Source organism: Pelophylax lessonae (assembly GCF_965119305.1).
Source record: "Pelophylax lessonae genome assembly, chromosome: 4".
Lineage (NCBI taxonomy): Eukaryota > Metazoa > Chordata > Amphibia > Anura > Ranidae > Pelophylax > Pelophylax lessonae.
The window spans coordinates 468,330,867-468,336,907 of NC_138771.1; positions in this window are offsets into that span (position 1 = coordinate 468,330,867).

A 6,041-nucleotide genomic window follows, 5' to 3' on the forward strand; every position below is an offset into this window, starting at 1 on the left:
CGGGAGATGGAAAAAGATTGTTGGTCGGTCCTCTTACTTCCAATTTGGGGCAATGCGCGTGCACCGTGCAATGTACTGTGCCACCCTATATATAAAAGCAGACTGATATGTCAGCCCTAAAAAGGGCTTTTTGGGGTGCTGTCAGGACGCTGTCCTTACAGCAGATGAGTCTTTGAGGACTGGAGTGGACACAGAACACTGGTCTAGCTATTAATTCAGCAGCAGCAGCACTCTCCCTGCTCTAACTAACACTGCAGCTTCAGAATATTAGTGATACTGTGCGTGCAAGGTACTGTGCCACCCTATATGAGTGTTGTGCACACAGTACAGTCTGTGGGCCTGTGGCCTCTCACACACGGGCAGGCAACTGCAATATATATGTACCTTCCCAACTGCTATATATATGTACCTTCCCTAAAAAGGGCTTTTTAGGGTGCTGTCAGGACGCTGTCCTTACAGCATATGAGTCTTTGAGAACTGGAGTTGACACAGAGCCGTCCTTGCTTTTTTATAGGAGGTGTAAGGGTCTGGGAGGGAGGGTATGCTGATTGGCTGGCATGTGTCTGCTGACTGTGAGGTACAGGGTCAAAGTTTGCTCAATGATGACGCAAAGGGGGCGGACCGAACATTGCATATGTTCGCCTGCCGCGGCTAACGCGAACAAGCGATGTTCGCCGGCGAATAGTTCGGGACATCTCTACTCTTCAGTGAGGGAGACACTGACTCATGATACCACAGGACCACTGGACACTTTTCCCTTCAGACTCCAGGGAGTATCCTCCAGTGTTCTTTTCCAGACCATAAATGAGAAATCCCAGAATTTTAAAAAAAGGCTATAGCTGGGACCTCAATGATGTCCAAGCAGCGTCACCAGCAAACTGCCCAGATGGGCAGAGCCCCCTCAGGCAGGGGTCTCCTCTGGCAGGGCTGAACTCAGAATTACCCACATTGCTCCAGGCTTTCCCGTGACCTCTCCAGGAATTAGCTGGGTCCCCATAAATATTCAAGCTGCCTTCTGTTCTTCCTCCCACTGTGATTCTAGAATTCTCTAGAATACAGGGGGAATTCTTAAGACCAGCAGCCTGTGAAACACTGAGCAGCCAAAAACTATAAACTCCTGCTCCTCTGATTACAGAGGAGCTAAACTAAATTTACCTAGCAAATTACACTAACCAGGAAGGTCCTACCATAGCTGCTAAAGCTTTGTGCTGTGGTGTAGTTCATTATATTTTGCTTACCCTTACTATGTTTTTAGTTAAATTATCAAAGTACCCATGCATATGAATTATGATAAATGATAATCTCATGTCTATGAATAGTAGTAGATGCTGTCAGACAACCCCAAATAACAGATTCTGGGAAAATTGAGATAGTGATTGTTCTTGTTCCTCTTGATAAACTGATGCTGGAGGTGTCTGGTAGATGATCCAGCTCCAGCCTTCATTGTATTATCATGATGGAGCCGGTGGCAAGTAGAGAAGGAAGTTATATGATTGCATATATGGCCGCCCTCTTTTTCTGGACAGCTTTAGGGTTATATACCTCTCAAATTTATCAAATGGGAAGAAATGGTCATTTTTTGACAGTATAGCAAATGGCCTTTTCCTGCCATGCCCCAAGGTGCATCGATGGTGAATAAATATTGTGCAAAAATTATTACCTAAACTAGTAGTGGTCAATGATAGAAGGTCTCAAGTGCGGCCTCTGACACCTCCAAGGGACCACACAATAGCAGCACATTTCTGCACCTCAACACCTGCATTTTTTTGCAGCATATCACAATGCACATGGAAAAAGCCGCAGTACATAAACCCCCAGCATTGGTGTCAGTGATTGTAATAATAACCCCCAACATTGGTCTTAGTGAGCGTGATAATAACCCTCAGCATTGGTGTCAGTGAACGAAAAAACTACCCCCCAAGCACTGGTATCAGTTGACACAATAATAACCCCCACAATTGCTGTCAATAGGTGCAAAAATACATTTAGCATTGATGTCAATGAGGGAACTAATATTTCCTGGTACTGGTGACAGTAATTATCCCTCCCTTCATTGGTGGCCAATGGCAGTGAAATTTAAATCCCCCCTGCATTGATGGTCAATGGCAGTAAAATTGAACAACCCCCCCCCCCCTGCATTGGTGGTCCGTGGCAAGGAGAGTTAGACACCCCCCCTATCCCCGCTGCATTGGTGGCCATGATAGTGAAAGTTAACCCCCATCAACCCTTCCCCCCGACATTGATGGTCGTTGCAGTGAAAGTTAACTCCTATTCCCCCATTGGTGATCGCTTACCCATCATATGCTCTGGCGCAGCTCTCTCCCTCTCCCCAGGCCAGGAATCTACTTCTACTGTGGGTAGAGATAACCCACAGCACAGTCTCATTCGGTGTTGGGTGCTGGAACACAATTTGTAATTTTAATCCCCAGAACTGGGCATAGTACAGGGCACAGCACTAGCATCGGATAGTTAGCACAGTGGCTCCAGAGCTTTCAGTTTTTTTCTTTCAGCCCTATTGGGGTGAGCGAACATAAACTACTAGTGTGTACTAGGCTTAACACTTTGAACAAGTGTCTCCTAACTATTATGCGTCCCAGCAAAGCAACGGCCTCTCTATAGGAATGACCCATGCAAAAGACTTCTGCAGGGATAGCTTTGCCCATACCCAGCAGACTGCACAACAACGATTTTGAAGGAGCCACAACAGACGACTTAGAGGGGGTTGCTTGGGGGGGGGGGGGGGATTTAAAGGATTATTGTACTTAAAGTTGACTTTTCATAAAAAATGGAAGGTCTGCTTTCCAGCTTTTTTTTATTATTTTTTTCTTTCTTTCTTGTGAAATATTGGTAACAATGTATGTTTGTTTGGGCAGTGGGGGCTGGCAGGAAAGAAGACATTTACTGTGGATGGAAAGACCGCTTTAATATTTAACCACTTCAATACCAGACACTTTTACCCCCTGTCTGCCCAGACCAATTTTCAGCTTTCAGAGCTATCACACTTTGAATGACAATTAAGTGGTCATGTTACACTGTACCCAGGTGACATTTTTATCATTTTTTTCACACAAATAGAGTTTTATTTTAGTGGTATTTAATCCCTGCTGAGTTTTTCTCACTAAATAAAGAAAAAAATTAGTTTTTTTCTCAATTTCTGTTATAACATTTTGCAAATAAATAATCTTTCGTCATAAATTTAGACCAGAATGTATTCTGCTACATTTATTTGGTGAATATACACCAAATCAGTATATATTATTTAGTCTGTAGGAAAGTTATAGAGTCCTCAAACTATGGTATATACAGTATATCTGATAATCGATCAATCCTGATGTATCCCTCAAATTACCCCTTTTTGGAAAGTAGACAGGTAAAGGTATTAAGTAAAAGGCATGGCCAGTTTTTTGAAGATGTGATTTTTTTTTTTTTTTAATTTGTTGGAAAATGCAAAAATTTAAAAAATGTTTTTTTTTTTTTTACTGTCACCAGTACAGTACAGCGTCATCATATAACTTGTGGCGGTGTTTAGGGAAAAAAAAAGAAAAAACGACAAAATGTTTTATTTATTCTTAACAATTGTTTTTACATACAGTGACCAGAGAAATACAGTGTTACCATACTAACACTGTACTACTCTGGGGAGTCAAGATTTTTAAATTTTTTTTACACACTATGGTTGCTTATAACTGTGAATTTTACAGTTATAAGCAACCATTTTTTCGAATGAAAATTATTCTTTAAGTTTTTACTATTGTGATTAGCTGTGATTGGTCACGGCTAATCGCATGGTACAGATAGGCTGTGATTGGCCCTGTATGTACCATGTGATCACTGGCCAATCACAGAGCTCATCACAATAGTACACAATGAATGGCATGAATCAAAGCTATTCACTGTGTACAGTTGCTGTGTGATCTGCTGTGATTGGCCACAGCATTCACATGGTACCGGATCGCTCCAGGGCATGACCCATGGGTCCCATGCGAGACATGATCCTGGGCATCGTATGATGTCCTCCCAGGATAATAGGGCTCCTGCTACCAGAAATGTAACTAGAACCTTCAGGGCCCCAGTGCAAGAAACCACGAAGGGCCCCCCGGACCCCTGGCCGGGCCCTTCCCTTCAAGCCTGAGGCTCTTCCCACTGATCCTGCGGCCCTTTACTCTCGTTGCAGGGCCCTTTATTACGGTTCCGCAGTGGGACCCTTTCACAAGTTCTGCAGTGGGCCCCCTTCCTGCCATCTTGGGGCTTCCCCGCAGTGGTTGAATGCCAGGACCCGGTCGCAAGTGTGACCTTTGCAATCCTGGAAGTTCACCCACTGGTGTGAGTAGTTTCTATTTTTTGGTATTTTAATTGTATTATTTTTTATCATTTTATTTTATTTTCTCACTAACTATGACTCTGTTCATTCAGAAAAGGAAGGAGCCTTACATATTTACCGACCCCTTCCTGGTTCTCTATTGTCACACATCCCCTGCAGCAGCGGGAAGGGAGCACAGTGGGGGGGGGGGGGGGCTGGACCAGGGGAGCACACAGTGTCCCAGAGTCAGCAGAACACAAGTGAACTGGATAGAAGGATTGGCGGGGCAGCATGCAGAGGAACCAATCTCCTCCGTTTTCCTCCTGCAGCTACAGGACAAAAAAGGAGGACAGTGATTTCTCTACATGCTTCCCCTGCCGCCCCTCCTATCTAGGTGTACAGGGGAGCCGCACAGGCCCCCTGGAGCATGGGGCCCGGTTGCAGTTGCAACCCCTGCAACCCCTGTAGTTACGCCCCTGCCTGCTACAATAGGCCCAGGCGGGAAGGGGTTAATATTGCAAAATCATTTTTGATCAATTAACTCCCAGGCAGTTTGGGATTTAGACACTTCATTCTTAAAGTAATAATTGTACTGTAAGGGCTCCAACTCAGGAGACTCTCAAAATTATAGAGTTAGGACTGCTTACGCATGTATTTGCAAATGTGTGCATACTAAACCCCTTCATTTTAACGTTAACTGCTAGACAAGGTCAATTCGGTTTGTTGCAGGCTGGCTGGTAAGTGAGCTGGAAATTTTTGATTTGTTGTTTTTTTTGACATGTGTCACTCTTCCATGTGCTCCTTGCTCTGCTAAGGCCAGTTATAGGGTGGGGTGGTTGTCATTTGTTTGTACTGTTGTATTTTTAGGTATGCAGTCACTCCTGTAAACAATGCTTAGTAATTGCTAGTTCACCACTGATAATGACGATGTCTTTTACAGGTGTGTCTCAGTCACTTTCCTTAATAGCATGAGGTTTCTTACATAACACTATTCTCTAAAGGGTCATACACACTATAAGATTTTCTGAAGACCTTTCCCTTCAGATTTACCTTTTCTATGTAGTGCAAGGGCCTGCCAGATTGCATACAAATTGAAAGTGTTTAGGTTTGACCTCATATAATATGGTTTTGGTAAATCTAAAGGAAAAAGTCTTCAGAAAATCTTATGGTGTGTATGGCCCATTAGGATGTGATATAATATTCCCAGATATTCTAAATGTTGCAAAAAAAAAAAAAAAAAACCTTAACTGCTGCAAAATATACTTCTGAAATTTAGACATGTAAGTGTTCTATGCAGGGTGTAGAGCCAAATATGTGAATATGGCCCTTATTTGATCTTATCATTAGTCACTTTACCATGTTTAAAGGGTAACATGTTTAAAGGGTAAGAAAAAATAATATATATTGTATACAATTGCGACACAAATCATATTATAATTGAATGTTATTAAAAATTACCCTTCCTTTTCAATTTGCAGCTCTTTAAATTCCTGAAAATGCAATGCAATATGGCTACATGCAGGTGTTCTGTACACAGAATGTGTACAGAATGCCCACCAGAAACATAATTTCCTGCTTGTGTGATTGGCTCACTGATTTTCCTAGAAGTCTGCACTAACATACATGCCAGATTTCAGGCATCTCCTGTAACAAAAATGTCATTTTTGGTGAGATACTCCCAATATGAAATAACGGCTAGAGGGATGCAGGCACAGCAGCTTTCCTCATTAGAGCCCTGAAG